This window comes from Eubalaena glacialis, chromosome 12 (assembly GCF_028564815.1).
Source record: "Eubalaena glacialis isolate mEubGla1 chromosome 12, mEubGla1.1.hap2.+ XY, whole genome shotgun sequence".
Lineage (NCBI taxonomy): Eukaryota > Metazoa > Chordata > Mammalia > Artiodactyla > Balaenidae > Eubalaena > Eubalaena glacialis.
In genome coordinates this window covers 31,906,133-31,918,904 of record NC_083727.1, presented here as the reverse complement: position 1 = coordinate 31,918,904, position 12,772 = coordinate 31,906,133, and positions in this window count along the sequence as shown.

Here is a 12,772-nt window from a genome sequence, read left to right as displayed (position 1 = left end):
GAGAAAAAAAGTGAAAGCAGGAAAATGGGAAGCGTGCTTCACACCAACCATTACTTTAGTTTGATTTATATTACTTAGGTAAGAGGCTTAAGAAGCTTAAGTGACACTGAAATAACAACGCTCTAATGATACAGAAAATAATCCTGTAATAATGTTCTAGTGATGCTGAAACAATAATGTGCTATAATGATGCTGATTAAGACTGTAGGTGAGATGCTGAAAATTCAGCATCATTATAGCAAGGAGAATCTCATTGTTGTATTGCTACAAAATAGGCACTAAAATTGTTTCTAAACCAATTAAAAATTTTGCAAAATTCATTTTTTGGTGTACAGTTTTATAAGTTTTTACACATACACGGATGCTTATAATGACCACCATAGACAAGATACAAAATAATTTTAATATCCTGAAGAATACCTTCCAGCTGCCCCTTTCTATTCAGATGCTCCCTTCACTCCAAACCCCTGGCAATCACTTATCTGTTCTCTGTTCCTGTATTTTTGACTTTCCAAAATGTCACAGAAATGGAATCATACAGTATGAGTTTGAGACTCATACCCATTCGAGACTGAGTTTTTCACTTAACATAATACAGAAAGATTTTTTTTTTTTTTACTATTTTTGAAAGAATGTTTATCTTTGCTGAATACAAGATAAGGAAGGAAGACAAAAAAGATTCAGTTACTGCAGAACTTACATGGATAACATCTTGACATTCTAAAAGAAATGGAGAAGTAATTAAGACACCGCCAAAACACTGTTTTCCTTAGTATATAAGGATAGCTTGGTCTATTTAAAGCATATGGATTCAGATTTGCCTGTTCTATTTTGGGCATGTTCAAATATATGTCCTCTAGAGGCACGATGGAAGAAAATTCACCTCCCTACAGGCTTCCCTTAGTCTCTGCATGTGGAAACATCATTATTCAGAGTTTAATTAAATTTTTTATTTAGTTGGGCACTTGAGCTTATTCTACTGCTAGTGAGATGATCCTTAGCAGCATATTTTCTTGTTCCCTGGAAAACCGCTGACCTTCCAGGCTATCACAGGTTTATTCAGCCCAGGCCGTGCGGCATAGCACAATTACATGCAACGCAAAATTGAGTTGGATCTATAAGAGTTGAGAAGAGCCATGTCTTGTATTTTACTGCCTGAGGGGTATTGCCAGCTTCCATCAGTGTGCTCCCACTGCCGTTATAAGCAACGCATTCTCTTGGCTGCTGAGCTCTGCTCTTTCATACGATGGAAACCATTATTTAGGGAGGGAAGTAATATTGTGTTTTGGAATCTCATGGAGATGAACTTATTTAGCAGATAGTTCATACATATTGAGTAAATAAAAGCAACAACCTCCATTTGCAGCTACACACACACACACACACACACACATACACACACACACACATTCATATGTGCTGTCGGAGTTGGGGAGAGGTGACTTTCAGGGAACAATCTACATTGCAAACAGGTTCACTGTTGCGTTTTTAATAGTATGCTCCCATAAAGAAGCAGATGTGTGTGAGATATATAAGACGGACTAGAGCCTAGAGAATGGCTATATGAAAGCTTGATGGCTTTCTTCAAATGGTTAATATCAGGCCATTTGAATTGATCAAGTTTTGCAGTGGGCTCAATTCTGTACTTCCTAGGGCTTTCTTTAAAATGTGTTATAATTACCCATGAATTTGTTTTCAGTTTTAATTTTCGATTGCATTTCCTTTGAGGTTGATTGTATTCTCTATTTGCTTATTAAAAACTTCAGTTTGAAATTATGAAAAGTTTGTGATCAAGAAGCAGAGTAGTTGAATAACCAAGCAGAGCATTGAAATACAGTTTCTATTTTTATCCCCATCGTTGTGCCGAGCAGACTGGGAAACCCTTCCCTGGTTTGTCTTTCACACAGGAGAAAGATAAGGTACTGCACCAAAAACTAAAACATGAGTAGATCATTGTCTCTATTTCGTTGGGCAAATCAGATTGACTGATTTCTTCTGGCTGGGCTACCCTGTTTTGAAATCAGGAATGTTGTCATGAAAGATCTGTTTTGAATTGTATAGGTTTGGCTTTTACCCAAACAGCAAAAAAATGCTTCATCTTTGTGCTCTGATTACACCTTGAACATACTCTTATAAGCATTGGCTTAATGTAGCTGTTTCTCCCTCAGTTGTCTAGGAGGCCTTCAGTGACAGGAACTTTTCTTTGTACACATAGTCGTTCAATAAATATTTTTGAATAAATATTTACATATTGAGAATTATAGCTTTTCCATTGTTTCTAGTCTTAAAAGTCAATATACTATGGCTTTGAAGATGAAAGTTTGGAAATCTAGTCTGCTATAAAAATGAGTCAGCCATTTTCCAGGTCATCACTTCCTATATTGCAAGAATTTCTGAGAGGGCTTATCCTGTATTTTCTGCCCTAGCTTCTGTTTATTGCCATTCTTCTGCCAGGAAGATGCCCAAACGCCAGCTTCTAAGGCTCTATCATTCACTCCTATGCTCTGCCATGCATGCCTCTGTTGCCCCTTTGGAAGAATGTTGCCCTGAGCAGGGTGGTGTTGTTTCTTCCATTCCCATGGTGGAAACCATTGAGGCGACAAAATGGTACTGCCTTCCCTTCAGTCCTCACTGGGTGGAGCCATGATTGTTCCTCAAGAAATAGAGAGCATGTCCCTTACCTCAACAATGTGGCACACTTTATCATCTAGACTTTTAAACACATTGCCTAGTCTCACAATGTCATCCATGAAAAACTACTCCAAACTTCCACATTTGGCCACGATGAAATAGCAATGAACAGACATAACTTACCCCCCAAAACAACTTGAAAACTGGACACAATATATTACACAGCTGTTTTCAGACATTAGACGATAGGCAGCATAAGGTTGTAACCCCTGAGGAAGAGAAACAAATCCTAAATGTCTCAGCTTTCACTCAAAGGCAAATTCCAGACTGGGAAGGGAGCCCCTTCAAAACACTGGTGCCCTGACTGAGTTGAAGATGGAAATCAAAGTTCAGGGAAGCTGGCTGGACAAGTCTCAATAAATTTAAAAGACTGATATATTGTAGAGTATATTCTCTGACCATTGAAGAATTGAGGTAGAAAGAAATAAGAGAAAGCTATCTGGAAAATGCCTAAATATTTGGAAACAAAAAAACAAATTTACGAATAATTCATGGGTCAAAAGATATATTACAAGGGCATTTATAAATTATTTGGAACTGAATGAAAATAAAAATGAAGCATATTAAATTTTGTGGATACATCTCAAGTAGTGATTAGAGGGAATTTTATAGCTTTAAATGTTATGGTAGAAAAAAGAAAGGTCTCAAATCAATGATCTAAGCTTATACCTGAAGCTAGAAAAAGAGAGAGAAATTAAACCCAAAGTAAGTAGAAGGAAATAAGAAAACAAGAGCAGAAATGAATGAAATAGAAAATGGAGAAACAATTGAGAACATTTTGAAAAACAACAAATCCTCATTCTATGTTTAAAAACCATGTTAATTGGTAAGGCTGTTGTCAGATTCACCCAGAAAATAGAAAGAAGGTGCAAAATGACCAACACCATGAGTGAAATAGGAAACATCTCTACAGATTTTATGGATATTAAAAAGATAATAAAAGAAAATTGAAAAATATATACCAATAAATGTAAAAACTTAGATGAAATGGACAGATTCCTTGAAAGATTTACATTACCAGAACTGACTTAAGGAAAAATAGAAAACTGAATAGTGCCATATCTATTAATGAAATTAAATCCATAATTCAAAACTTTCCCACAAAGAAGACTCCAGGCTCAGATTGCTTCACTATTGAATTCAAGCAAATATTTAAGGAAAAAGTCATACCAATATTACTCAAACTCTTCCAAACAATGGAAGAGAGGGATTTTTCTTCAATTCATATTATGAAGCCAGCATAACTTTGATTCCAAAACCAGAGAAAATACAAGGAAAAAAACCACTACAGGCCAATATCTCTCATGAACAGACACAAAAATAACAAAAACTTAGCAAATAAAAGCTAGCTGTGTGTGTGAGTGTGTGTGTGTGTGTATTAAGTATGACCAAGTGTGGTTTACATTAAGATTGAAAGGTTGATTTAATATTTGAAAATCAATGTAATTTACCATGTTAACAAAATAAGGGAGAAAACTATATGATCATTTCAAGAAATGCAGAAAAAGCACTTGACAAAATTCAGTACCCCTTTATTATTAAAAAAAATACCTCTCAGTAAACTAGGAAAAGAAGAGAACTTTCTTTTTTTAAAAAAAAATTTATTAATTTATTTGGCTGCGCTGGGTCTTAGTTGCAGCACACGGGATCATTGTTGTGGCATGCGGGATCTAGTTCCCTGACCAGGTATCAAACCCGGGCCCCTTGCATTGGGAGCCCAAAGTCTTAACCACTGGACCACCAGGGAAGCCCTGAGAACTTTCAGATAAAGGGCATTTATTAAAAAGCTATCATTGGGCTTCCCTGGTGGCGCAGTGGTTGAGAATCTGCCTGCTAATGCAGGGGACACGGGTTCGAGCCCTGGTCTGGGAAGATCCCACATGCCGCGGAGCAACTAAGCCCATGAGCCACAATTACTGAGCCTGCGCGTCTGGAGCCTGTGCTCTGCAACAAGAGAGGCCACAATAGTGAGAGGTCCGCGCACCGCGATGAAGAGTGGCCCCCGCTTGCCACAACTAGAGAAAGCCCTCACACAGAAACGAAGACCCAACACAGCCGTAAATAAAAAAATAAAAAATAAAAAAAAAAGTGAAACCTTTAAAAAAAAAATACAAACAAGTTATATTCAAGTAGGAAGATTAAAAAAAAAAAAAGCTATCATTAATGTCATACTTAATGGTGAAAGACTGAATGCTTTCCCCATAGGACCAGAAATAAGATAAGGATGCCCTCTCTCATGATGATTTCTGTTCATTACTGTACTAGAGGTTCTAGCCTGTACAATAGGCAAGGAAAAAATAAAAGGAATACAGATGGGAAAGGAATAATTAAAATGATTTTAATTCACAGAAGACATGATTAAATGTCATGATTAAATGATTAAACTTAGAAATTCGTTTAGAATCTATTAAAAAGCTGGAAGAACTAATAAGTGAGTTTGGCAAGGTCCTAGAATACAAGGTCAATACACAAAATTCAATTGTATCTTTAGTATATTAGCAATGACAATTAGATACTAAAGTTTAAGAAGTCATTTAGAATAGCATTCAAAAACATGAAATACTTAGGAATAAATTTTATAAAATACGTATAAGATTGGTACAGTGAAAACCGCAAAACGTTGCTGAGAAAAATTAAAGAAGACTTAAATAAATGGAGAGATATACCATGTTTATGAATTAGAAGACTCAATACTGTTCAGAGGTTAGTTTCCCCCAAATTGATTTATGGATTCAATACAATCTTTTTAGGTAGCGTTTGCTTTCACTTTAGGCCGGGGGGATTTTCCCTCTGAGTTGGTTCATCTATATGTTCTGCTGAGCTGGAATGCCAATGTTGAGCTCATGGTCTCTGGAGTTTGTGCTGCATGTAGAACATGATATTTTTTTACTTGGCTTCTATTAAATTTGATATCTTGGAAATATGCTTGTCTGGGTGGAATATTTCCTTTGGTAGCAATGGTGAGGATATTGCAAAATTAAATTTTGTAAGATTTTCTGGTTTTAAATTAGTTCTCCACAGAAACCATTCAAGAAGTAAAAAGGGTGAGCGAACTAGCAATAAGTATCTGAGCTCAGTTATTTCAAGGTCATTTGTTACACTAATTGCCAAAACATACCTTTATTCCTCCTTTTCATAAAACAAGTCCAATAACTGGGGTCTCAATTGGCAGTGGTTAAGTTCGTAGTGATTTAAGACTCAGGATATTGTCATCGGAAATGAAGTTGACAGCAATGACCCCTTCTTATTCTTTATTGCCTTACTTCTCAAAGAGTAGTCCATAGACAGGAAAAAATCGACAACCCCAGGACACATGTAGAACCTCAGACCCCAACCCAGATCAATTCAAATAGAATCTGCATTTTAACATGATTCACAGGTGATTCCCATGTATGTTAAAATTTTAGAAGCATTGAGCATTTATTTTCCGTTACAAAGCCTCCAGCGAATCTGGGCTGGCCCATTTTGTCCTGGAGAGGAATAAATAGCAGGGATATCACCAATAAGTATTATAATCTCCCTGGGACAACTTCTCAAACTTAACACATGAAATCTCCAATGACTCCGATTCACTATCTTCCCTGACAAGATTTAGAATCATTCATAAGGAATTGCTTTCAGTTAATATATTATTGAGGTTTCCCAAGCCTTACATTTTGGATTTGACTATATATATATAATTTAAAATTATGTATGCTTTAACAAATTCACTACATATGATTGGGACATAGATAATGAAAATAATTTTATGACTTGCCTTCTAATTTAGAAAGGAACAATTAAAAAATTTGTGTGCATCCTAGGTAGCAGTTCACTCATTCATTCATTCACCTATTTGTTACCTTGTTCATTCCTTGATTATCTATTCATTATCTACAGTGTATCAGGTATTGTATTAAATGCCAGGGATATGAAATGGGGATAAAACATGGTCCCTGCCTTTAAGAAGGTAACAGCTAAGAAGGAAGGAATTGCCATAAAGCATTGGGTACTATGATGGAGACATCAACAGGGTCCTGGGGCTAAGGAGAAATTCTACCTTGTGGAGGCAGTGTTTAGGAGGGGCTCAATACAGGAGATACAGCTTGAGTTGACTATTGAAAGGTACATTGGGGAGGGGTCAATTACGTAGAAAAGGTGACCATGTTTTTTATTTTTTTAAGATTTTTTTGATGTGGACCATTTTAAAAGTCTTTATTGAATTTGTTACAATATTGCTTCTGTTTTATGTTTTAGTTTTTTGGCCGCAAGGCATGTAGGATCTTAGCTCCCCGACCAGGGATTGAACCCACACCCCCTGCATTGGAAGGCGAAGTCTTAGCCACTGGACCGCCAGGGAGGTCCCCGACCATGTTTTTTAATAGCCATATATTGTTAAAGTCTATTCATTTGAAATAACATGTGTGTGTGGGGAGTGGGTATGTGAGTGTGTGAGGGGCTTTACAGACATAAAGAGAGTCATGAAAGGATGGCCATCAAAATGTTAATGGTACTATCTCAGGGTGTTGGCATTTTAGGGGAAAATGAGTAGACCTAGAAGTAAAACATTTCTCATTTTAAGAACAGGCCAATTTCTTTCCACTCTTTAATACTTAACAGTTATATACCCTTTTAAGACATTCCAAACAGATTACTTTTCTTGATTCTCATGTCAACTCTATGAATCTGGTAGCATGAGTGTTGTTACTTTTATTTTACAGAAGAGGAGACAGAGGCTCATAGACTCTAGTGCCTTATATAGGGCCACATAGATAGTAAATAAAAAACTATTTACACTCTCCTGAATCTCAGCCTAGATAATCTTGTAAGAGTGGTCCCTGACTTGTAGTTAGCAGACTGGAAGCTGGTTCTAACAATATCCTATGAGAAAGCAGGGTATGCTGTGAAATAATACATCTAAGCGCTCGTTAGAATTTAAAGACCATTTTACATATATTACAGCAAACTTGTAAAATAGTTTTCTATTAACCATGTTTGACAGAAGAAGAAACTGAAGCTGTATGAGGCTGACTGGCCTAAAGGATGCAAAATAAGTGTGCGGCAGCCCTGAAACTCCATCTTTGTCTCCTGCTCTTTCTGTTACATCATAGTTGTAGAATCTCACTGATCACTCTTAGGTCACAGCACCGACACGACCCAATCTTTGGAAATAACCATCATCCAGGATGAGTAAATCTCAGTGAGTAGCTTTTTCTTCTTTCTTAGGATTTCTTCTCTTCTGTCTCACTCTTTTCCTGCAGATCTTTAGATTACGGGCTTATTTACATCCTGATATATGCAAATTGCTTTTTCCTTTCTCATTTGTTTTCCAAGTTTGTCGAAGACTAGACAACATCTCACACATCATCATATCATGCATAGCACCCAACACAATGTCCTGCAAATATGAAGTGCTCAAGAGAGGGCTGTTAAGTGAGCAAACAAGTGAAAGAATGAATGGGTGAAGGAACACTGTGGTGACATGTCTAAGGTCACACAGAGACCAGTGTGAAGCAAAAGCAGAATGAAAGCTCTTGGCTGCAAATCTGGAGATAAAATGATGCTGCTCAGCTTAGTAGCAAAATCTTGAGATGAAACAATTCCAACAAATGGTACCAAAAAGCCAAATTTAGACCTCTTGTCTGGCTCTTGTTTTGTGGGTGACACCTGGCAGATTCCATATTTGGGATTCCATTTCCATACAGAATTGAAATTTGATCAAGTTTTTAACCAAAGTAGTCAAAGGAAGTGCACAGTGACAGCAAATGCAATGCCTGTGCCAGTATCCAGCCTCAGTGGTCCATCCATTTTCAACTCTGCCACCCAATATCTACTAGGCATTACAGAATCCAGTTAACATTTTCAGACTTCAGTGTTCTTCACAGCTGACCAATAATGTTTGTGTGGGGTGAGGGTTGCATTCCTAGGTAACCTCTAGGAATTTTTCAGCTCTAGGGTTTTGACCTTATGCTGCCATGTATAACTGCCATTCTCTTTTCAATTGCTCAAAGACCATTGTTCTCAGATTTCATGTGTAATTGTGGTGGTGGGTGTGCTGAAATTGAAGAGTTGTGGATAGAGAGGGTGCTCAAAGAAAGACTGCTAGAATAACTACTCCTGCTAAAAGTGCTCTAACTTAAAATATTTGTTCGACAAATATATATTGAATGCCTCTGGTGTTCTAGGCCCTGGGGTTATGAGATGAACAAAATAGTTATGCATGAAACATCATAAGTTAGTGAGAAGCCCCCTAATGAGGGGGCTTAGTTCAAGGAAGGACAGCAAGTATGAAATCTAGACTTGGAGGAACGAAGGAAGCCAGTGTGATTGGAATGTGGAGAGTTAGGAGAGGGTCATGTAGGATGTGGCTGAGAGACTGATCACAGCTGAAATGACATGAAAGGTGCAGTCTGAAAACGTCCTTGGGGTTTAGCAACATTGTTGAGCTTGAGTGAGCTCCTGTCTTTGGAGCACTGGTGGGGCAGCAGCCACGGCAGAGCAGGTGGAGGATCGTCCAGGAGATGAGGCCACAGATGTGATGCAAATGGGCACCATTTTGAGAAATTTGGTTGAGCAAAGGAGGAGGGAAAGAGGGAAATAGATGGGGATGAAATTGGTTGATTTTCTTCTTTGTTTTCAGTGAGAAAACACAGAGTAGAGAGGTAGAGGTTGAACACATAGGAGAGAGAAGGGATGGGATTCTCACTAGTTGAGATACTAGTTGAGGAATGGGTTATGGAGCACATGTAGACGATTCGGCCTTAGGTGAAGGGACATACTCTTGTATTGTAAACCCTGGACATATCATGGGGAGGGGGTGGGGTTCTGAGGTTTTCCTAGTGGATCCCTGAAGAAATAGGTTCTCTAGATGCCAAAGTGATCAACTTGCATGAATGGTCTACATGACTTACCAAACCAATGGAGAACTATGAGATTATGAGAGAGCCCCTCTGAGTGTGTAGTACTGAAAGGAATGTTGAGAAATATCCGTGTGATACTCTGAGTAGCTGGAATCCTTGTTAATGTAGCTTGTCTTCTGCAGAACATATAATGCTTTGTTAGTTATTAGTCTCCACTAGTTTGGAGACTAAAACACTATAAACAGAGAATTTGCAGTAAGATCTAAAGTAAGATACAGATATTGATTATCCAGTCTCAAACCCAGGGATTATAGGTCTGTATCCTGTGATGAGTCGAAGGTGTACTGAGTATCAAAGATAATCATTCTCCAGTTTTCCCCATTTCTACCAGATGCTCCTTTTCTATCCCGCCCCCCACCCCCCGCATTTTCCTTTTTCCCAGTGATTCTCTTTCCTGCTACTTTTGGATACAGATCTCTGGTGGGCCCTGTTTGCCCATATCCTTGGGCCAATAAGTTTGATCTCAATTCATCTCATTCTCGGATCTAGCCGAGTCTGTACTAAGGTATAAAAAGACACTTCAGTGAACTAGGTAATCTTGTTTGCTATTACTCAGTTATAAAATATTAGGGAGGCAGTAGAGAACCTTCCAGAAGACATCGCAAAGCTTTGGCAACCTCTACATCTGTTATGAAATGTATGGTTTTTTAAAAATTTTTATTGGAGTATAGTCGATTTACACTGTTGTGTTAGTTTCTGCAGTAGAGCAAAGTGAATCAGTTACACATATACCTATATCCACTCTTTTTTAGATTCTTTTCCTATATCCGTCATTACAGAGTACTGAGTAGAGTTCCTAATGACTCAGTTACCAAGAATGAATTGGCAGCAAGAGTTCCTCAGTGACTGGGTGATGCTGAAGATCATCTCTGACCAGTCCTCAGAAGGCTTCAAAGGTCTTCCAAATGTTTTCTTAACTCTCTCCAGTGACTCCTTAAGTCATGGCTGAGGCCTGGGTTCTGTTAGATTGAGCAGGGACTGGATAAGAAATCCTGCACCAGGCATACAGTTAATGTAATTTCTTTTACTCAGAATTCTGCTATCTGTCTAATCTGGTCGTCAATTCTCTTTTTTCAGATTTGGCATCGACAGTGGAAAGAACAAGTTAGGATACCCCTCTTTTCTGAATGATTCACACCGTGTTTACCAAAGAGAGCAATTGGTTTTTCCATTGCCTTTGAAAATCTTCTGAATGTTTTGACAGTAGAACACCAAAATTATGTGAATAAATGAATAGAATCTGCAATCACAGAATACATACCACGTACCATAGATTTTAATATAATACACCATAGCACGGACTCAAAAGGATTAGCACTAGGACCTGGCACCAAATTTAGGATTTCTTCCACACTACTGTAATTAACAAACAACAGTGAGAGTTTGCCCACCCATATATCCCAGTCTCTATGTTGCTTTCATTATCATAGCACAAGACAGCACTGGATTTTTACAGAAACATTTATTATAACTACTTTAAACAACAATCTTCCCAGTTGTTTCTTCTTACAATCATAGAAGAAAAATAAAATATCTGTAAACACCACCAGACTGAATTTAAATGTAAAGGCTTAAATTTTTTTTTTCTTCTAACATCTTTATTGGAGTATAATTGTTTTAAAATGTTGTGTTAGCTTCTGTTGTATAGCAAAGTGAATCAGCTATATGTATACATATATCCCCATATCCCCTTCCTCTTGGGCCTCCCTCCCACCCTCCCTATCCCACCTCTCTAGGTGGACACAAAGCACCGAGCTCATCTCTCTGTGCTACGCGGCTGCTTCCCACTAGTTATCTATTTTACATTTGGTAGTGTATATATGTCCATGCCACTCTCTCACTTCATCCCAGCTTACCCTTCCCCCCGCCTTGTCCTCAAGTCCATTCTCTACGTCTGCATCTTTATTCCTGTCCTGCCCCTAGGTTTTGCAGAACCATTTTTTTAGATTCCATAATATGTGTTAGCATATGGTATTTGTTTTTCTCCTTCTGACTCACTTCACTCTGTACGACAGACTCTAGGTCCATCCACCTCACTACAAATAACTCAATTTCATTTCTTTTTATGGCTGAGTAATATTCCATTGTATATATGTGCCACATCTTCTTCATCCATTCATCTGTCGATGGACACTTAGGTTTCTTCCATGTCCTGGCTATTGTAAATAGTGCTGCAATGAACACTGGGGTACATGTCTCTTTTTGAATTATGGTTTACTCAGGTTATATGTCCAGTAGTGGGATTGCTGGGTCATATGGTAGATCTATTTTTAGTTTTTTAAGGAACCTCCATACTGTTCTCCATAGTGGCTGTATCAGTTTACATTCCCACCAACAGTGCAAGAGGGTTCCCTTTTCTCCACACCCTCTCCAGCATTTATTGTTTGTAGATTTTATGATGATGGCCATTCTGACCAGTGTGAGGTGATACCTCATTGTGGTTTTGATTTACATTTCTCTAATGATTAGTGATGTTGAGCACCCTTTCATGTGTTTCTTGGCAATCTGTATATCTTCTTTGGAGAAATGTCTATTTAGGTCTTCTGCCCATGTTTGGATTAGGTTGTTTGTTTTTTTGATATTGAGCTGCATGAGCTGCTTGTAAATCTTGGAGATTAATCCTTTGTCAGTTGCTTCATTGGCAAATATTTTCTCCCATTCTGAGGGTTATCTATTCGTCTTGTTTATGGTTTCCTTTGCTGTGCAAAGGCTTTTAAGTTTCATTAGGTCCCATTTGTTTATTTTTGTTTTTATTTCCATTTCTCTAGGAGTTGGGTCAAAAAGGATCTTGCTGTGATGTATGTCATAGAGTATTCTGTAAAGGCTTAACTATTTTTTAAGCATTAGGAAAACTAAAAAAGTTCTGATTTTTCCTTCTATGCTCCTCCTCCCGCCACAATTCATTTTTGAAATTGAAGTATAATTTATATACTATAAAGTTCACCCATTTTAAGGGCACAGTTTAGGTCTTTACATTTTAACAAAACGCAAAATAAGTTAGAAAGCAAAACCACTTATTAAGATTTTAAAGAACTGCACAAAATAGGAATATGGAATAAATTGGGAAAGCTATCATATTATTCCAAAGACCCTAAACTTGGTTGATTTATTGGTGTACTACTTCCTACTTTCAAGGATCAGTTAATTCCTATATTATAGAAAAGAATTTGGAATAGAGAAAA